The sequence below is a fragment of the Anser brachyrhynchus genome (assembly GCF_964034855.1).
Source record: "Anser brachyrhynchus genome assembly, chromosome: 2".
NCBI lineage: Eukaryota > Metazoa > Chordata > Aves > Anseriformes > Anatidae > Anser > Anser brachyrhynchus.
The window spans coordinates 139,643,980-139,665,926 of NC_137695.1; the positions used below are offsets into that span (position 1 = coordinate 139,643,980).

At 45.3% G+C, this 21,947-nt stretch overlaps 2 long non-coding RNA genes across 2 annotated transcripts; one reads left to right on the plus strand and one right to left on the minus strand.

Annotated features, from left to right (window-relative positions):
- Positions 1–827: 827 nt before the first annotated feature.
- On the minus strand, positions 828–10,430 carry LOC308191132. The gene is made up of 5 exons (XR_013947735.1): positions 10,396–10,430; positions 9,871–10,164; positions 9,325–9,390; positions 7,672–7,755; positions 828–2,114 (listed from the first exon to the last, which is right to left on the minus strand). It is a non-coding gene; the product is annotated as an uncharacterized lncRNA (long non-coding RNA).
- On the plus strand, positions 7,777–16,900 carry LOC308191130. The gene is made up of 3 exons (XR_013947732.1): positions 7,777–8,527; positions 10,378–10,657; positions 15,431–16,900. It is a non-coding gene; the product is annotated as an uncharacterized lncRNA (long non-coding RNA).
- The last annotated feature ends 5,047 nt before the right edge of the window (positions 16,901–21,947 follow it).

Sequence of the window (21,947 nt, forward strand, 5' to 3'; positions counted from 1 at the left end):
TCGGCCCACAGGGATTTCAATGCACGCGTCCTCCGTGAACCAGTGTTCAACCACCAAAGTGTGCTGCCACCAGCTCTCCAAACCAGACCTCCTCACCACAGGAGCTGCTGGGGAGCTGCTGCCTCGTCCTCCCTGTCCTTCGCTCAGGGAACTGCCTTTTTCTGGGGGAATTTTGGCAGGCTGCTCCGGCCTTGAACCTGCATTACAAAGCAGGGAAAACACCGGACCCTCGTGCCTTTGAAGTCACCTTGAGCCTCGCGTTGCTCTATTTCTCCCAACAATTCCCGTTTGTGTGCTGTGACATTTAAGTTCCCCCAGACACTCGAAGCAGAATGTCTGGGCAATTATAAGCTGAATTTGTGGTTCAGCTTGCACCCTCCTCCTGTGGGCCGAGCCCTCAGCTTCTGCGGCCAGGCAGTGCCATTTACACAGCCCCGGGGTGCGGCTTTATGGCCAGCCCAGAGAGATGGATGCAGGGCTCCTACAGCACTCGGTCTGATCTCCAGATCCTTCCTTCCACATCCTTGCAAGCCAAAAAAGGCTTTTAACAGGGAAGGCTGAGCTTGAATCTCCCACTCCAAAATCCCGCGTGGATCTCTGCTTGCAGGCTCCCTTCCTTCCTGGCCTCTTCACAATGAAGCGCGCTGTATAAATGTTATTTATTGTCAACCTCGCTGGGAACGGAGCGTGACTGGTTATAATAATCCCTTGAATTTCTTAAACATGTTATACCTCATTTCATCGCCCTTGGCTAACGTTAGGACTTGAGCCTCGCAGTGCCTGGTCAGCAGGGCAAGTGCTGCTGTCTGTGGGTTACGGCTGGGACACAGAGGCACAAAGGCTCTCAGCGGCCACTGGGATCTCTGAAAATCCCACGGGGTGGCTCGAGACACCAGGTGTTCCCAGCCTCAGGTCTGTGCCAGCCCTCTGCCAACCCCCTAATAACAGGGCCAGCAGAAGGAGAGGTGTATGAAGGATCCTGCCATCCCAGTATTAGCACGGTTTGCCAGCATGGATATGGGGAGCTCTGCACAGGACAGGTGGGTCACAGGAACTTGGACTTTTATTACCTTCAGTCATTCTCGCTCTGGGGCAGTGACTGCTAGCAGAGGGGGCAAAAAATGCCAACAGCCATTGCAGAATCACCCGGCACCGTCTGGCAGAGACATCAATGTGACCCAGAAGACATACTCGTAGCAGAGCCAATCTCTTTTCAACCACAGAGCCATCCTTCCTTCCCCAGGTCTCAGTGTCACGTGCTCCAATAGTGGCGGTATTTCTCCAACACGATGAAATAAACACATGTAATATAATTTATTTATTTTTTTCCCAGCTCTTGAGTTTATCTAACCAAAACATTTTTAGGAGCTGGATAACAGAACAGAATGCCAGTCTCAAAATCGTAACTTTTAAAGTTGGGTGAAAAATTAAAACAAATTAAAAATAGATATTAAATTTGAGAGAGGCTGAAAAAGTTCTGTTGGAACTTGGAGGAGTTTCAAATGTTATTTTTAACCATAGACATTTAGCTCTTATGGGAAACAAAACTTAGAAGGACAGATATAATTAGGTCAGATATTGAGAAACTTATTATGCTTTGCTACAGATGATCCCAGGAGAATGTAACTTAAGCCCTTTTTTTGTATTAAGATTCAATCATGGTTCTTCACTTTTTTATGTGGAGTTCTGTTCAAAGAATAAAATAAAGTAGGATAGAAATACGCTTTGTATTCCTAACTGTTTCAGCATGTGAAGCAATGAATGTTTGACAAGAAATCCGAGGACAGAAGGCAAGATTTTTATTTCATTTTGTACCAAAATACATACCATTATGCTAGCATCTGTGCCTGATTTTGTTCCCTGCGTAGATACAATTGATATACTGATGATAGTGGTATCTCCTGGGATGATCTGATGCGTGGCACCTCCAAAGCACCGCTGCGCAAATATTGGCTACGCCTTGCAGCATGATTGCAACACAGACATCATTCAAACGGCGAGTGGGGAAACTGAGGCAAGGAACCTGATGATCAATGCCAAGCCTGTTTCACAGCTGCAGTCAGGACTCAGGAGCTTCTGCCTCCTGCTCCCGTTGCTTCTGCAGAGACATCCACCTTCACAAAAGAAATATACATTTCATACATAACCAGAGGAGAAAAGCCTCTTTCAAAAGAAGAAATGAGCCAGTAGGTGGCTGATAGAGGGTACTGCTAACACATGGATCTGTCATTACTCATAGCATTTATCATGTCTGTTACTGAGGCACACTGTTCTTTAAAGTAGGTGTCTAATTTGAGGGATACTGGTTTTCTCAGCAGCTAGAGCGATCTGGGGGGAAGTCTTGGTAAGTTGCCTGAAGTGAGATATCGCACATCATTCATTGTAAAGCATGCACAGAGGGAAGTGGAAGTGGACTGGAGTCATGACAGGCAGGCCCTGAATACCACGTTTTCCTGGCAGAGCCCCGCTGGCTCAGGAGTAGGAAAAACAATCAGTATTCTCACTGACATGGATTTGCCGGCACCCCTCCTGGAACCCACAGCCAAGTCAGACACCACATATACAAGCAAAAGAGCCTTTTGGTTAGATAGCTTCCATTTCTCAGAAAGATGGTTTAACTGTATCAGCAACAGGTCTCCGTTTGCTAGCATAAAATGTTTCTCCAGCCAGCAGGGAATTTGTGTGTATAGCTATTAGCACAAATTCTGCGGTTTAGACGGATTCTCAACTGCCATCAAAATGCAATTTTTTACAATGTCTGGATCTGGAGTTTGGGTCAGACCCTTCATTATATGTGAGTGAAAGCAAAGAAGTCTTTTCTCACTGCTAGACCATGTCCAGACCAGGAGTAGTGAGAAGCCACTTTTGAATCCATCTTGAACCTGAAGTGAAGATTAGCAAGATGCACATAATTTTCCAAGGTAGGTAAGAATCTCATGTGTGGCCTATAAGAAATCTTCATCAAGACAAAGTGGTGGAAGGTAACTGACTCCTGTACTGCATTGGAAAGCATACGTTTGTGGCAACATAAGAGTTTCATCCATCCCACTGTTGCCAATATTCAGGACTTTATTTGCTTTCTACACTTGTAAACAGTAGAGATTACAGACATAGTTTCCCTGTCTGCCACAGGAGGTATTAAGGTTGATGAGCTGTTCCTAATTATTGCTAATGACTACGAGGTAGTGATATTGCTCTTCACCTTCAAGGTAGTAAGTGGCATCAAGCTATGTCAATAATTTCCCAGAATAAACATTGTATTCTTACTTTCCAATGTAAATTGCACTCTTATTGATGCAATAGACTGCAACTGTTCCTTCAGGCTGTGGAAAACTTCCAGTAAGCAATAAAAGCCTCGGTCATGTAATTCTGTTGGGTGCTAGTTCCTCACAGTGCTTTGCTTGCTGAGCTTGCAACAGGGGCCATACAAAAGAAACAAATTCCCTATCTGCAACATATGAACTGTACAGCAAGCTTGTCTTTTTCCTTGTGGTTCAAGCAGAGCTGGGTTGGTTTCTCTAAAATACACCACTTCCTACATGCCAACACAGAACCTCATTGCCCTTAGAAATTCACATCTGCTGAGTTATAACTCAAAGTCCAGAAATCACCTTTCCAAGTCTGTGCCTGATAGGGATAACGCTTTTGCTGGTGTCCAAACTGAGATAAATTAAAACTTGTTGAGATTAATATGGAGAATACATGTATTTTCCTATGCTGAGTAACTCTGTAGGCACACTTCTACAAGAGTTCTTTCTTTCCGGCTGTTTCTCTTCTCTCAGACATCTGTCAAGTCTATCCCAAGCCTTGTCAACCTGCTTGTATTGCTTGTTACAGTTCTGCCAAGAGATTGAATTCCTTTACTCAAGGTACATTGGCTAAAGAAGGTGTCGTTGTTTTATTTATTTATTTATTTATTTATTTATTTATTTTATTTTGGCTGAGGCAGCTGGTCTAACTTTTCTCAATCTAAAAAACTATCCCAGCAAAATTACTTTTTTTGCTTCTGCACCACGACTCAACGTTTTCCAGCATACAAACACCATTCGTATGTGTAACACTGCATGCTAATGACTGGTGTAGCAATAACAGCTCTCTCCTGGCACAATGGCCGAGCTCTGAATTTGACATTTGAGTGTTCCCTGCTGTAGGCAATAGTGCCTCTGGCTCTAGAGAAGTGGCAGGGGAGCAGACTATGCAGAAAGCAAACTCTGCCTTAGGTTTTCAGGATGCTCAGCTAAAAGATGTTATCAGGAGAACACTGAGCTTCATCCTCAGGTTTTGACAGGTAAAATCGTCTTCCTTTTGATTCTTGAAACATCATATTTCTCTGTTAGTATTCAAGGCAACTAGTAGGATAGCTACTTGCCTTTTCTATTTTTCAGAGAAAAGCAAAACCAAATTCTTCCTGGTTTGATACAAGAGAGACACTGTCTACTTGAAATAGAGCCAGCTTTTGAAAATGAGTTAAAAGTCATCTCCTTGCCAATTTTTGTGGGTGTTCATCCTGCCTGGGTAGCAAGAAAATTCCTGCAGGGAATGAATGTCAGAGCAAGCAGGTAATGAAGAGCTAAACCCCTGCGAAATTTCTTTCTTCCTTCCTGTGAGGAGGAGGAGGAGAAGGGAAGGCAGATGGTAACTCTTCACTGGAGCACTGTGCGTATGTCTGTTTTTGAAGCTTTACCTCTACTGAATTGATGCGTTTGACTAAAAAAATATATTTTTCCTGCAGAAAACAGGAGTAAGACATCAGCATATTCAATGGCTGCATTCCTGTGAGCTGGGGGAAAGTACTTAGGAAAGCAGGGAGAGGAGAGAGTAGGAGCTGCTTGCTGCAGAGAGCACTCCCAGCAAGAAGAACATATCAGGACAACTGCCAGCATACTGAGTGAAAGGTGTTGGGGAGTGTTTGTTGTTCAGATTTACCAAATTGATGTGATTTATTGTGCTTTTCTTTCATCCCCCTCCAAGATGTTATGTCTGTTTGAATACATTTTTTACTTTATTGCTCATTATTGGAGATATTTCACTCAGTGAGGCCCAAGTAATACAATGCAATTTCCCAGATTTCACCACGGAAGCTCAAAATAATGTTTAAGTGCTTTTCTGCAAAGGCCCTCTAAAAATTGAACCCAAGCCCTGCTTCATTAGTCACTTTGTGGCAGAACAGCAGGAAAGCCTGTCTCAACTTGAATTTTATGTCTATATTAAATATATATATTTTTTCACAATAAAGACATAACCTAGGACTACATCTTCTCAGAAAAACAGAAAGTGTCAGAACCACTGCTAAAGTAGTATTTGTTCATTAGCCTCTGATCACATTCTAAGGAAGACAAAGCAGTACATCCAGGGGAATATTTCCTAATTTCCTATTTCCTAAATTTGGAGGCATAGAATGTGTCTACTTGAGCCAACTGGGGAGTCTGGAGTCCACTAAGTTGTGGGTGCCAGGGTGAGGATGATAAAAACCAATTTAAATCTATGCTGAATGCATTGGATTGTATTAGTCTCACCTTTCTGAAAATACTGTATTCCAACACATTCAAAGTGAAACTTCAGTTTTTTTCACATCAAAAAAAAAAAACCTTTCAAGTTTTACCTACATTTAATTTTGTAAAAATCATTTTATCTCCCCAAGTAAAGCACAATGCCTTTTGCCATTATGCCCAGGTCCCACATTTTGTTTCTTTACTGACTTTCCATTTCAGCAGGAGCAGTAAAAAAAAGCTCTCAGTTCAGAGCAGCCACAGACCTCATGGATCTTTATTTATTAGGTGAATGCCAAAAGTCAGTAATTTGTGAAGTTGGGCAAAACCAAAGGTTTTCACCCACACCGGCCTGGAAACATCAGTGCCCTCACAGGGACACCCCCAGGAATGGAGAGCATGCTATCAGGGGAGGGCTTGGGGAGCCCTAATTAGCACCTCAGTAGGGTGTTGATTAATTGGGTTAATTGGCAACCTGAGCTGTGAAGTACAATGCCAGCCAGGAAGAGTGAGGCCTGGTGGGGTGCTGTCAGCTCTGGCTGCTGTTGTGGTCTCCTCAGCTGCCAGAAGCTTCCCCAGTCCTCGGCAAGGACAGGGCCCCGCCGCCATCTTAGGGCAGTGTGAGGGTTGGCACGGCTGGTGGGCGCCAGGACATGGCGGGCTGGACCCGCAACCAGAGTGGTGACGTGGAGGGGAAGGAGGAGAAGGGGGAGCGGCAGGCTGTCCTGGTTCTGGGAGGAGAAGGGCACCAAGCAGCTGCCTCGGCCTGTATGAGGACCTGTCCTTTGTAACTCGCCATAGGAGTTACCTAGGGTAAAACCAGCTGTTTTCAGAATGCTGTCAGGCACACAAAGAAAATCAGTTTAAGCACCAGAGAGACGTGTTCCTCCTCCTTTCACCTGTCCCGTGAGGTATTACCAGTGTTGCCCTCTCCCTGTGGAAGTACATGGAATTTCCTAGCAAGTTCTGGGCAGGAGGTAACCAGGGAAAACCACAGCGCTCGAGCAAGAGGCAGTGGCAAATCCAAATGGTGGCAGCCACCCACCCATATGACATCCATCACGTTACTGTGGGTAGGCTGGATTCCTGCACAGCAGGAATATGCAGAGGCCATAAAGAACACACCTGCTCTTCCCCTCAAGGTCCCAGCACCTAAGGCCCATTCTGCCCCTTCGGCTTTGGTTTAATGATGCCAGCAGGTGCCACTTCCACGTGATGCTTCCATGCCATGCAGAACAGTGACATTAACACAGGAGAGTTTTAGCCAAAGTAAGCAACCAAGGGCCTGATAAAGAGTTGAGTTTTATCATCATTGGACTAGATATGCTAGTGAGGGTCTCACAGTCCAGACAGTCTAACTGCTACCAGTATTTTCCAAAAAGATCCAATGCCCACTGCTGCAAAGGGCATACGTGGCACTGGAAAAAGGCAGGGAGCCATTGCCAGTGAGGTGGGGTTTGTATCAGCGCAGCTGCCCAACCCATGCCCTGCAGCAGACAGCAGAGAGGAGTGGGGTGGAGGAGGGAAAACGGAGCTATGTTTTTGGTGCGAGATCCAGGGAGGAATGAAATGGTTGGAAGTTGCCTTTTCTTCTCCTTTTTTGTCTCATCCTATTCTGAACCAAGGACAGGAAGGAAAGAAGTCCTGGAAACATTTCATTGCTTTGGTTTTATGAAATCAGGAAAATAAGAAGTATTTAATTAATTCTGAGTAGTCTGAAATAGTTTACTTCTGCTTTTGTGTCTATTATCCTGCATAAAAGTCCTCAAAAATCCTTGCCTGTTTCTTTCTGTTGGACGTAGCTAAAGAAGACATAGGGCAGTCCCAATGAATCGGCATGCAGCTACCTTGACCCTTGGCTTCTGCTGAGATCTCAGCAACACGCAGCAGTTGTGGAATGCCTATCCTGCTTTACATTCAACCCCTAGCTTATTCTGGAATAACTTTCATGTGTAGACAAGCCAGGACAAGGCTGCAGTGCTAACTACCCTGTCTTTCTCTCTTCAGAAATTCTCCCATGGGAAGGGAATACTTTATTTCCTCTTTAAAGCGGTGATTTGTCCCAGTATCTTCCACAGCTGCACAAAAAGGGGGAGACTAGACACCAGGATTTGTCCAAAGTGAGATGGGCTGGATCTGGAATAAGCAAATCAAACTCCCTTTAAGTTAATGTCCCACCTACCATTTTAAGATGGATCCAAACCAGAACACTGAATGCAACTCCTCTAATGCCAGGGAAATTCAAATCCAGGTCCAACTTAGAAACCTAGGAATGAGAGGTGAGGTAATATGACACTTCCCTTGGGATGGCTGTGCGAAAGAATGCAGGAAGAAGGAAAAATTAACCCTGTCTGCATGCAGAGCAAGCCACATCCCTCCTGCTCTCCAATCCTGGGGGAAAGACTCTGCTTGTTCACGATTTGAGCATTACTCCTACCCCCCAGACAAGAAGGGGCATGATACAGTCCTAATGACTGGGATCTAGGGGAATGTGGAGTTCATGACGAATATTGCAGACTTAGCAATACTGATTGTGGTGGTGTGGAGGCGGCATAAAATAAAAAAAATAAGATTTTAGAAACATTTGCTTTGATTTGATGCAAGAAAGATAATTAGCAAATAAGTTGCACCTGATATCTATTACATTTTTACAGGTGACCCTCACCTACACTTGAATATTTATTCAGTAGTGTAGCACTGGATTCAGAGTGAATGTCATATGATTGTCTGTGGTGAATAAAGATGATCCTAGAAATCACTACTACTAGCACTTGCTGTACTGTTCCTTTTATCATGGTTTCATAGCATTTACACTATGATACAGAAACGGCAAAGTAATTTTGAAGGCAAATACATCAGTATAGCAGTCTCACTCAAAGCTTCTATTAGAATCATTTTTGGAGAGAGAAGAGAGAAATTTTGAAGGAGATGGAATCTGAAAAAGAGCCTGGGGCAATGGCTGATTTCCACTTCAGCAGACATCAGGAATGGGCAAGGGAGTCTCAGCTGTGGTACCATCTGAAGGGTGACACTTTCAGGTAAGTAGCACCTAAGTGCCATCCATCATCAGCCAACATTTTGTTCAATATTTATACAGAGCCAGCACCTGTAATTTCCTGGTCTAGAGGCTACGGGTATACCAGCTAATGCAAGGAAGCAGTATCTACTAATGCGAACAAACTCACTACAGATATACATACTTATTTGTCTGTCAGTGTTGTGCTTGCTGATAAAAGGCAGATATTTAGTCCTGAGTTTGCAGATGTACTTAGTCAAAGCTGAAGAATTGAAAAGATCAGGTGGGAAGGACTTATGACATTAAAAACAGGACTTGCATATTGTAGAAGGTATTCCAGTATGGAGGGTTTAAAACATATGGTGACTTTACTTACTCCTACCTTTTGGATCAGTGACTATTGAAGTTAGCTGGAAAAAAAAACAAGAAAGCAAAACACAGCCAAAACCGTGGAGCTGCATATGGTTTTGACTCAAAACTGTACAAAAAGGCAGCCTTTCAATGGTGTTGGAGTCAAAACCATAATTCCCTCCTTCCATTATGAGCTTCCTAGTTCCCTTGGGGAAGGATGCCCATCAGGAAACTCAGCCCTGCTATAGCCAGATTGGCCTTGGTTTGTCGTGAAGGGCTGCAGGGCGGTTAGGGGAGCTCAGCTGAGGCTTGGTGCTGGAACAGCGAAGCCCACAGCCCAACTCTGGAGAGGTCCCAGGTAGTTCTATTTAGAAGCTACAGCTTCCATCAAATTAGTTATAGCCCCCTGCGGGCTTAGATCTAGGCCAGTTTTAAAATGATCGCAGCCTATTATATTTAAATACTCACCTGCAGCTTGTGTGGTAGCAGTGCAACTTCTAAACCAGGTCGATGACTAATCAAGGGCAGTTTGTGCTAGAAAGGAGGAAAGAAATTGTGGCACACGCGTGACTTCTAGATGGGGCCCAGTGTCACATGCTCTGACAATGTGGGGCTCTGCAGCGCTGGGGTCAGCCTCCTCCCAGACTAGTCTTGGGCATTATCTTGGTTACTGTTGAAGGGAAATCTGATGTTTTCACCCAGATTTGAGTACTAAAAGGATATGGTGTTACAGCTATCTGATTGTAGGATTAAGGGCACTGTTCGCATCATATTAAGGATGATACTTTCTCATGCACATTGGTATAAAGTTACACCCACAAGTGTCTCACATACAATTGTCTCCATATAGAAATGCCCTCTCTAAAGCCCCTGTATGAAATTGCCCTGATCTCTAAAGATGCAATGGGATTAATTTCACCCTACTTCAGTGCTTACCATGTCTCTTTTCTCTCAGTTAGTCAGCTGGGCTCCCTCTGTAGTCAGAGAGAAGCAGGCACTTAAAAGCAGTTTTACCTGATCTCCTGGAGACATCTGCACGAGGACAAGAAGAATCAGGTTCTAGAAGTGCTGATTTTTCTCCAGTGACTACAGAGGAATCCAGCACTTCGCTTTGGAGCTGCTGTCCCAACACCCCAGCCTCCTGCTCCCTGTGTTACTGTTGTGTCTCTGCATCCTTGACTGACCATAGTTTCCACAGGAAGCGTGTGTGGGTGGCAGATGTGATCAGCCCCATAGGATAATCCTGGCTGACACATAGTGCTGCAACCAGAGGTCCCGTCTGGAGGTGTAGTAAGCTGCAAGGCATATCTGTGGGAAAGGAAAAGGCTCAGGTATTTGTCACGGTGATCCAAGAGACCAGAAACTCAACGAACCTGAATGTTCTTAGCCATAAGAGCAGCACAGGAACCACCCAACACTCCGGTATCTTTTGCTATGGTTTCCCTCGTTTTTACAGACTTTTGTTTTTACTTTGTCTTAGCTATTTAGTGAGGAAGATTTCTCCTTCCTCTTTCTCTCCAGGCCTTTTGATCTCCGTACCTTGTGCACCCCATGCAGCTGCAGAACATCGCCTCTCAAGGTCCTCCTGCAGACCCAGCCCTGTTAGGGTGGCAGCTGGCCATCCCACCCCGTGCTTGCTTAACCCTGCCTGGCCACACCAGCCTTTTGCTGAAAGACCACTGCTCCAAGATGCAGGGCACAGGGAAGCTGGCTTAGCAACCCAAACCTATCCTGGGACTGTGTACAAACAGACCTGGCGATGAGCCTGGCCTCCCATGAGCTCCCAAGGAGAAATACCATGGTAAGCAAATGTAAAATATGAAGAGAAGAGGCTGAAGGAAAACAGCTGAGCTTTTCAGATGATCTGAAGCAGAATTTAGTGGGTGTTTCTCTCCTTTCAGTTCCCTCTGAAAACCCTGGCTCGCAGTGACAAGATCACATGGGTGCACAAGCCAGATATTGCACAATCTTCTTCCAGACCGCTTAAGAGGCGGTGTGGTTGTTTTTTAATATACACTGCCCCCTCTGGCTTCCCTCTTTGCTGCTTCTCTGCTGCCAGGTGCCCATCTCCTGCAGGAATTAGGAGTGCAGAAGCAGGAGGGGTGCAGGGAAGGGGAGAGCAGCATAGCTTTATGGATCACGTCAACCAGGACGTGCCATGTCCTCAGGCAACATGGGAGAAAGTGGAAAGGCGCTGGTTGGAAAATCTGGCAAGCAGGTGGTGTCACTTCTGGGGCACGGGAGGCACAGGAACACTTTTCTGCCTCAAAGTGCAGTCCTCATCCCTGCAGCTGGCACTGCACGGTGACAGGGTTCACATTATTTGACTTCCGTTTATTTTTGTTTCTTTCGCAGTTTTGCTTAGCAATGTTAGCACTTATATAATCTCTAGCAGCCTCTGATATTAACACCTCATTAAAATGAGCAGGGAACAGGATTCACACTGCTACGGCTGCTGTGTTTCGCCTGGAGACAGGTGTTCTCGGAGATGGCTGAAAGAAAGTAGATCTTTATGGGGAAAACTATCTTTATAACAGATAGGTCTAAGAATAGACAAACTCCTTGGCTTGGACCCATCTCTCAGAGACATCCAGATGGGAATCCTGAGTCCAGTGAGTCAGACCGTCTGTGCAAGATGAGGGGGCAGAGGGCTCCTTCTCTGCAAATCTTGCTAGATAAGCAGGATTTAGGGAGCGTTTTCACCACTGTGAAAGCTCCCTGGGACCCTGCAGGGTTCTGGGGCACCTGTGCAGAAGGTTATGGCTGTGGGCAAGACCATTTTCGTGTGGTTTCCCCCAAAATACACCCGCCAGCACAACCCTCACTGGGGGCTGCACACTGGGAAAGCTCTTCCAAGAAGTCAGAAAGGGAAATTTGATGGCACTGTTCCAGAAGAGGAAACGATGCAGGGATATGTTCAAAGCATCTGAGGAAAAGGGCTTGTCCTCCTATGGGTTCAGAGAGGATTTTGCTCAAAGGAGAGAAAGGAGAAGGCGGTCCAACCAGGCTGCATTTGTCCTCGTTGTGAGATCCCCTGTTGCCTCCCCTTGCTGGTGGGCAAAGGACAATATTTCTAAAGCAAAACATGGGCAAAGAACAAAGTGGTGGCAGGACTTTTTGAAGCTATTTGATGTTTTTTCACACATAACAGGCACATAACCCTTATTTGATTGGATATGCCAGAAATGAACTTTCTCTTGAATGTATGGTATTTCTGAGCTGGCAAAGAAAAGCTGGCCAGATAAACACAATGTTGAATGTGGTATTCTTTTCGAAGTGGCTTTGAAGATGTAAGGATCACTGCTTTTGGATTAAGTGATTTCAGGAATCATCCCTCAGGAGGGAACTGGGTCATTCAGAAATGCCATCTAATCACCGCCAAAACCAAGGTCTTTTCAAGGTGGTACTTGTAAGAGTGAATATAGAAATCTTCGGTCTTGAACCTGTGTGCTCACAGGTGAGTGAGATATCTGTTGAGGTTCTGTCACTAAAATAAAATGCAGCTCCCTAGGATACATCAGCTAACTGGATATTCATTAACCCTTGCATCTGTGTCAAAACCAAATAGGGTAGAAAACCTAAACAGATGAAGAAAAATGCAGCTATACTGTAGATATCTTCTTTAAAGCTATAAAAGTAGAAATATATTTTATGTATATATTTTATATGGATTCACCCCTTCCGAAAATCAAAGCCTAAAGGAACGTCTTTGCTCTTCAAAGGTGTGGCACAATATGTGTCTTTCCCTCACCGGTAGGTTTCAGTGTTGTGAACACTTCTAGTGCTCAAAGCTAAATAAAAGGTATTGCATATCTTTTGTGTGGGGGATTCATTCTCGATTCACATGGCAACTTAATTTATACTGTCTTTGTTACGAGAAACAAATCAGACCAGCTGTTCAGTGTCAGCAACTAGAAAATGCAGCTTTTGAGATTATAGAAGGCAGTATTGCTGCTGTAGTGTGCCATTATTGGTCCCATGGGAAGATCGTTTCTACGATAAGGAAAGATAGTGTCTTTGTGCAACATTTATTTTTAATTATTTTACGGGGAATGCTCTAAAATAAATTTTCCTGAAGCAAAGTAATCATAGGAAGGGTTGTTCTTGTTTCTTCTCTATTGCATTTTGCTAAGGTGGAGAGCAACAGTGGTCCTCCATCCATCCCTGTGAGACGGTAGTGCACCATGCAGTGAGGGATCACAGTTATTTGTGAAGTGTTTCCAATGCTCAGAGAGAAAAGAGATATGATAGGATAAAGTATTAATTCTATCTCATCTTGACGTTATCCCTATAAATCCCAGAGACAAATAACACCAATTTTAGCAAATCACTCCCTATCTATTAAGGATGGCATTTCAGGCTTTGGTAGAGCAGTAAATTAATACCGCATCCTGGATGACTGGCTGAAGAGGTCTGAGCATCTCTTTAGCTTCCGTGCTTACGGATTTTAAATTTTCTGTATTCAAGGATGCTGACAAACATTGTTTTCCCAAAAGACATGCTTTTGTAAAGTCATCTGTATAATGCAGTGCAGCATCATGAAACAAATGCACCTCTTTTGCATTTGTAACACTTTTCCTCTTGCTGACTCTGTTCAGAATGACTAAGGTCCTGGTCTCTAACATACCCTAATACCCGGAGAAATTAATGGAAGTGAGGCATCTGTCTGCTTTGTTGTTTTTGATCTTCTTCCTTAATTTTCATGTAGACCCAGAGGGAGCAGCTTCTTGTATGGGAGGGAATGACTGTGCATGTGTGAATGTGGAATGACTGAGCAGTTACACAGGGAGCAGAACTGGCAAATTGTGTAAGGGTGAACAGAGTGAAACTTCTGGCAGGTATCACTTCCACAGGAGAAGTAAAACAGAGAAATGTCTAAGCATCCAGTGAAACCAGATGCAGATGCTCCCTTTTTCAGATTTTCCCCTAACCTTTATAGCTCGCTTGTAGCATGTTAAGGACAAGCTCTTAGGCGTGAGCACAGAGTTGGACCTCTTCAAATGCCACCTAAAACCACTGTGGATACAGGGGTCAGCCGATGGAACATGTTGTTCAGATGTTTCCAGAGGCTCTTGCAGAAGCCTCCCTTAGAGGCTAGCCAGAAATTTTCATCAGCTAAAGATAACTTGTGACAGAAACCTGTCTAACTGCCAGCAAGTACTGGCATTCACCCAGCAGATCAGGCAAAGTGTGCCTTCCCCTTCCCCGAGGTATCAAGTCCCACAACAACTGTCTTTAGAAATAGTTCAGGAATGTTTCGGTCAGGCTGGAGCTCAATCCCAAAGCTCGCCTGGGTGCCCTGGCCTCTTCAATTTCTTCTGGTGTTGATGGTGGTAGATGAATGTCCCCCCATTTCCCTTCAGAAGCTTACGCTGAACCTTTCACCGAGCTGGTTACACCCTTGGTTATGATCAGTACTGACAGAGAAACGGAGCCCTTAGAAACTCCTCTCTAGCACATGGGACCAGCAGGGCTGAACTCAGGAGCAACCTCTGACCTTGATTTTGGGGGCCAGTGCCCACTGCCCTTCTACCCCCTGACCGAAGGACTTCATCTAGCTGCAGCACCTCTACCAGAGGTACAGGTTCTTCCTTCAGTTAGCTGTTGAAGCAAAGTCATTACCTCCGGTCCTAGTGACATGAGATACACTTTAGACTCTTCACAACATCCCCCTCACCTGTATGTAGAAATACACGTGTATTGATGCTCTGCAATGTATTTACCAACACCATATTTACTGGAAGGGGACATCTTCCCCCTTGACAGGCTGAGGGAGCTGGGGTTGTTCAGCCTGGAGAAGAGAAGGCCCCGGGCAGACCTTACAGCGGCCTTCCAGTGCCTAAAGGGGGCCTACAGGGAAGCTGGGGAGGGACTCTTTGTCAGGGGGTGTAGGGATAGGGCAAGGGGGAATGGCTTGAGACTGAAAGAGGGTAGTTTTAGATTAGACACAAGGAAGAAATTCTTCACTCAGAGGGTGGTGAGGCCCTGGCACAGGCTGCCCAGAGAAGCTGTGGATGCCCCATCCCTGGAGGTGCTCAAGGCCAGGCTGGATGGGGCTTTGGGCAGCCTGGGCTGGTGGGAGGTGTCCCTGCCCATGGCAGGGGGCTGGAACTGGGTGGGCTTTAGGGTCCCTTCCAACCCAAACCATTCTGTGATTCTGTGAGTCTAACTCATACAAATAAATGTTAGTAGTATCATTAGAATGGTCAAGTAATTCTCCTAATTCTGTACATGAGAAATGAGGCCCTAATTGCAAGTACTCTAAACTATAGTAGAATCATAAAATCATAGAATGGTTTGGGTTGGAAGGGACCTTAAAATCACCTAATTCCAACCCCCAATGGCAGAGTAAAGCTATGCCTGCTCCGGGCTGACACTTCTGTTCAGTTTATGCAGTGAATTATGCCTAGACAAAAAGTGTATTAAAAAGCTAAGTGGAACTTGACAAACCATCAAGATATGTTTTATGGGAAGAAAATGTACAAAATGAGTAATATTTATGCATAGTTAAAACATATTTGCCAAATGCCGGTGAAATGGGAAATATTAATTAATACTTTTTTTTTTTCAGCAGAAAATTAATTGAAATTATTCAGAGTCCAATTCTGCTCTCCTTGTGCTGTGACTAATCTAACTGAGATGAATAGGCTACTTGTAGAATAAGAAGCTACTCAGTATGACTAACATTGGTGGAATCAAGCCCTTCATGAGCATTATTAACCAGTTTTGAAGTACAGTGCTCATTTTGTGTTCTTCCACTGAAAGACAGGCAGTTTTCTCCACTCCTTTAGACTTCCAAGATGCCCAGAAAGGTGTCCTTTCAAACTGTGCCAGCAAAAAAAGCTTGTCATGAGAGGTGCAAATGGTATTCTTGCAGATGTAAAATAGCTACTCCATGTGCAAGGAGTGAAATCACAATTCTGAACTTTAAATCTCAAGAAAGCAAGACCTCTGCTGGGGGATTGTGCTGGTGAAGGTGTAGCACCCTCGGTGTCAAAATGATGCATCGGGCTTTCCTTTTCAGCTGAAGGCAGATGATGTAAAAGCACAGCTCAGGACACTCCTCTGGATTTCTCAGGGCACTCGTTTCTGCAGCCATCTGCTGCACAGAGCTGATGCTCTCGGTGGTGTTCATTATGAGACATGGTTTTAAAGCATTTAACATAACCACAGTCTGACAGACAGGAAGATGTTTATCCCCTTAGGGAAGTGATCAACAAAAGTGCATCTGGAAGCAAAGCAACACTTTTGGATCCTGTCCTTGTGGCCTGGCTCCATAAAAGACGAAGCCAATTTTTTTTTTTTTTTTTTGCCTTCAAGAGGACTTTACACTTTTGATCCAGAAATGTGTTAACAGAGATCAGAGAGTGGAGGTGGCATCCCAGATGGCCCACTGGCAGATCCTTGGATTTCCCCAAAAGGAAATCCTAATGCTCTTTCTGAGTCCTGCTTTTTGTTCTCTGTGTCCTGTGCAGGCAGCTCAGTCGGTCTGAAGGCAGAAAGGAGACATCTGCCCGACAGCAGCGCTGGCACACTGAGGAACTGGTGCATGTTCCAGATAGTTACTATTTTTCTCTTTGCACCTGACCTAAGGCAAGGACTTTTCCCTTGGTTCTAATATCAAGAGAAAAAAAAATCCTTAAGTTATGGCTACTTATTAAGCTATTCTAATTTATTTAGTGTTGGTCTTTACATAATCAGGTCTTATATAGGACTACAGACTTTCTGATTAGCCCCTCCTCAACACACCTGTGGACGATGCTGCGGATTCACAGGGATATGGCAAGCACGGAACAGGATGTCAACGTGTTCTGTGTTTAATGTCCCATTTATTTTACCACGTTAGTGATAAAATGTTCTGCACTGTTGGTTAGAACATGATAGTGTAGTGCTGCCAAAGCGGTCACCTGCCAAAATCCGAACCTTATGTTCATACTGGTCTTTATGGTACCCCCACCACGTGAAAGAATGGGCAAGTCACGTAATATAATTGAAACACAAATTGTTTAAAATTGTGAAAACCATTTTACAGTTTTAGCTTCCTGCATGCAAAAGGCCTTAGCCAAACGCATTAAGCCCTAGGCAAGGTTGTACATTTATCCGAAGGTCCAAGGTCGTAAGTGAGAAGAGAACAGATAAAGTAGTGCCGTGTCTTGTAAGACAGGGATTCACTTAGCTTCCCATAGCCGTCTGAAAGGCAGGCATGTAATTCATGCTATGATCCAGGATCCTGTGAACGTCAGCGGAGAGGACCACCCCGAGGCTGAGTCATCCCACCCACACGAGACACCTCGCTGGGGAGGTGGTGAGTCACCCGTGAGAGTGCCTATCTGCCCGCGGACGGCAGGGACGGGGACAGCTGGCACACGGCAGCTGCCCAGATTTTCGGTGGCTGGGGTTAGGTGAATTCTGCCTCAGCTACCTGCCGTCAGAAACGGGTCATTCTGCCTTTAAACCCGGGTGGCTGGCACAGTGATTAAGGAGTTTTGAGCCTCTCGATAGTACAGATGCTGAAATAGTTCCTTGGGGAACCTCTTCTCGGCGTTGGACTTCTGTTCGCAAGTTGTGTACAAATTTGAACCCCTTCGCTTTGCTCAGCCTACTCGAGTTTGGCGCTGGAAAGCTGCTGTTCGTCTCTGAGAGCTGGCTACGGGAGCATTTGTCAAACTGAGAGCATTTACAGGAGACACCTGCTCTTTAACGGGGCCTCATAAGTCCCTTCTAAACTGCTGATACCTACTGAGCAGAGGGACAGTGGCCTTCATGCTGGGGTCACAGTGCTTTCTTCATCTTGGCTCCCACCACACTCAGCAAGGCTTGTTTGGGGGCTGGCAGAAGACACATGTGAGACTCTCTTCATCTATGTGCCGCTTACTTGGCCTCTACCTAAAGCTAGCATCATTCCCACTGGTCTTTATGGACTCAGTGGGTTCATTTAGGTCTCTGCAGTGCGTGCCATGTGCTGATTTTTCCTTTCAACAAGCATTTTCTTTCATTTATCTACATTACCTTTCCTATGCCTTGTATTGCCCTTCAGCTACCTTCAGGTTCTTCAAAGGTCTTTGCTACTCTGGTCACAACTTTACTTACCTGAATACCTTTTTGACATGTGTGGATGTACTGACTTGGCCTTTTTCTCCCACAAACCACCAAAAGGCATGAAGCCTAAATTCCAGGAAACCTGTTTGCAGGGATGATAGGAAGAATGCTTCCTATTCTGTGTGGATAACAGGACATTGCCTTTCAACTATGGTAATAGTTTTCTTGTTCTGATCCCCTAATGCAGGCTGAATTCATTACTATCACATAGCTAATAAGGGCTTGTGCACAACATTGTACCTTTTGGACAGACTGTTACCAACCAGCGGCTCACATGGCTCTTTGCTGATGCCATGCTCTGAAGCCTCTTATGGAGGCTTATTTTCTTTTTAAGTAGCTCTTCTCAACCTGGACACGCTCTCCTATTGACTTAAAGGTCATGTTTAACCTTCAAAATCCCCGTCCAGAATTCTGCGGGCTGCAACATGAATTCCTGAGCAGAGGAGAACCGAGTCTAGGGAACAACTGCAAGGAATGATGCTGCAGAGAAATATCCTACCACATTCTAAACACCCTGCTTGATCTCTTGGCTTCTCTTGTGGCTAAAGAATGCTACCAAAGCCATATATCCCATATTACAGTTTTCCTTCGGAACAAATTATGACATTTTTAGCTAAACATTAAAGTTTTAAGAATCATTTTTATTTAGAAATAGAAAATAATGCAGTTAAAATTCTGAGCTGTTTGTACTCATATAGTTATTTTAAATAACTCGTTTTGTTGACGGATGGCATACGTTTGTTAGACTGGTGTTTTGCACTGAACTGTAATCCAGTAATCAGATGGTTAATTGCAGCAGTTCTGTGCAAGAATTAATTGGGCCACCAGGTGCTTGCTGTGTACACGTTAGGTAGAAGTTCCTGAGAACAAGATGCTTCTGTGTGATTGTTGTTCTAGCCTGAAACTGTGTTAAATTCATTAGATTGGAAACAGAGTGGTATGGAGAACATTTGAGAGGGTGAGAAGATTATTGGCCTCTGGGCTGCTAGGCTGTTGTTGTGAGCTTTGAGGATATTTCCCCTTTTTCCTCTCCTGTTTTAAAATAAGTGTGAAACATCTGCGAAGCCTTTTCTACAATGTGCCAGGAGTTTTTAGACAAGTCTTTCACATATCAAACCTTATTGTGTCCTATCCATTATTTCCTGTAACCCTTTCTTTGTACAGCCCAACAACTGAATACTAATTATACGAAGGGGAGCTACCTGATTCATAACCAAGCCTTTCATTTTCTGACAAGGTTAGCCACTGCTGGCATATTTTCCAATAACCTCTTCATTCCTAATATCCTGTTCAAGGTATTCATGCAGCTTCCAGTGCCCATCAAATCAGGAGCGATAAAAAATAACCAGAAATCATGCTAGTATCTGTCACTTGCTATTCTTCTGTTTTACAAGCTTGTCATCCAGTTAGGGAACATAAGATACACTGTGTGACTAGTCCAATACCACTAACAGACAGCAACTTGTCAAAATGAACATTTGCAGACAACCCACTGCATAAAAATGTTTTCTTTTTTCTTTTTTTTTTTCTTTTTCTTTTTTTTTTTTTTTCTGAAGCGTTTGAGAACACTTACAAACAACAATTACATCCAGGAAAGCCAGAGAATAGCATTCAACCCAACAAAGTCTAAACTTGTGTTTTTGACTCAGTGAGCTCTATTCCATATTCCGAGTGTGATGTGTGCCTGCTCGTGTACAGCATTAAGCCATGTAAATCCACATGGCTTCTTCAGCCAGCAGTGAAATGAATTTAAAAGCCAGCCTCTCAAATAATAGGGCTTATAGTAAGCATTTTATTTTCTGTGGTTCTCCTGCTCTGCAGAATCTGGAGTGACACGTGTGTAGGTACACGGGGCACGTGATGCACCAGCCTCAGGCACTGAGGCCAGCCCACCTCCCATCCATTAGACTCTCTCCACCCCCACAACACAACACCCTGTTAGGAAAGGTCTTTGGCCTGTAGGTGGTCCTGAACTACACCTGGGAAGTTTTTTGGGGAGTGCCTTTCTTCCAAAACCTAGAAAAAAGAAGACACCCACAACTTTCAGAAGGAAGGAGTGCCTCTCCAATCCCTTTCCATCCAGGTGCAAGCCCCTTTCAGAGCAGATTTGAATCCCCACAAAGATTCCTGCCTGACTGGGCTATTGGCTCTTCTAGCAGAGGGAGGCTCAGTGCCCAGACTCTTCTATTTCACATGGATTAACCAAGCACTCACTGGTCTAATGGCCATGAGAAGAAAAGTGGACACGACTGTGCCTGGTGCTCAAGCATGCACCCTGCTGCCCTGAGGCACGCTGATGGGTCAGCCTGCTTGCTGCCATTTGAAAGGTTTCTAGCAAGAAGCCACCTCCCCCTGCCCTAAGCAACGCCATCCTCCCAGAGGAGACCTTTTCCCCAGGAGGCAGAAGGCTGCCTGTCTTCCTGACAGCTCTCATCACCTCGCCTTTCTTTCCGCTCACGCTGCAGTGGAAGTCTGTGGGGAATTTTGTGGACTTCCACAAGTGCTGTCCCCAGCTATTACTCTGCAGGGTGCACAGCTGTCAGCTGAACCCCTCAGGTTTAGCCACCTACCTCAGGAAATGCCGGTAGATGTTAGGATCAATTGACTGCCCAGCCTTGCTGAGCTGGGTGTCTGACTGCAGGCCGGGTCTCCCGAAGCAGCACCTCGCAGGCCAGGCAGAGGAGCTGCCTCTTGGAGCGGGGCATCACCTAAAGCTCTCTTCCTGGAGACCTGCGAGAGCAGTTTGTGGCCAAGCTGTTATGTAGTTGGTCTAGGTAAAATCCAGCTTATTTCTTGTTCCTGGGTATAGCTGGTTACATAATAGAAAATGGCCCGTATTTACCCTGGCAGGTGGAAGGGAAGACAAGGAAGATGATGCAACCCTATGGGTTGTCCACAGTCACCGCTCCCCTCTGCTTTGCAAGGAGAAGGCTGGGGTGAGGGGAGCCAGGATGACCCAAAAAGCAGGCAGAGGAGGCCACACCGGCTTTTGAGCCAGAGCAGCCTTCAGCAGCAGCTGCCGGCAGGAGCCCTGCAATAGCAGAAACCATCAGCATGAGGTCCCCAAGGGCTGGATGTGATGAGCAGGCAGCAAAAGAAAAGGTGCAGAACTGGCTGCATTGTGTCATAACTGCTTCTTCCTCCTAGGGCAGAGAAATCAAGTGGAAAAAAGAATACGCTGGGGGTTTATTTCCCCATCAGGCTGTGGAGTGAGCGGGAATGCTGTTGTCCCCAGGCCCTACTCCCTGCAGGGACCACGGTGAGGACTGTTGAGGCACTACTTGCCTCTATTCAAACCCTGTGTAATGATGGTTCATTTTCTTGCCCAGTCACTCCAGGACCTTTCCCATTTTGTGGCAGTTATGCCTCTGACTGCTGTATTTGGTACGCTGGTGATGTAAAGCGTTACACAACCACGTGTGTGTGTGAGGGGAAGTGCCCACAAAGGAGCCTCTTCTCTTAGCACCGGGACGCAGAACATTAATGCGGGTCTGCATCTAAACACCACGAGTGGTGGTAATAGGAAAGAAATCTCATTAATGGTGTGGGAGCTCACAGCTGAGACCATGGGGTATGCTCCTCATCCTGAGGTGACCGTGCTCAGGCTCTGGGTGGAGACTGCAGGCAAGCAGCGGGGTCAGGGCTCTCTGCTTCAGGATTTCAGCTTGGTTATGGAATCGCAGGAAAGAATTGTCTTGGAAGATGCCACAGGGGAAAAAGATGCCCAGGAGAGGAAGCCAATTTCTAAAAACAACCGAGGGCTGAGGAGTGAACTGTCCTGTTAGGCAGCCAGAACGGGAATGTCAGGAGAAGGCCTGCATGCCTAAGCAAGGAGCTTTTCAGTGAACCAAACTGCCAAAAAGGAGGCAAAGAACAAGAGGAAACAAGGACAGGGAGCAAATGAAGAGTATAAAAGCACTGCCTGGGGATTTGGGAACAAAACCGGGAAGGCCAAAGCCTCCTTGGAGGTAAAACTAGCAAGAGACCTGAAG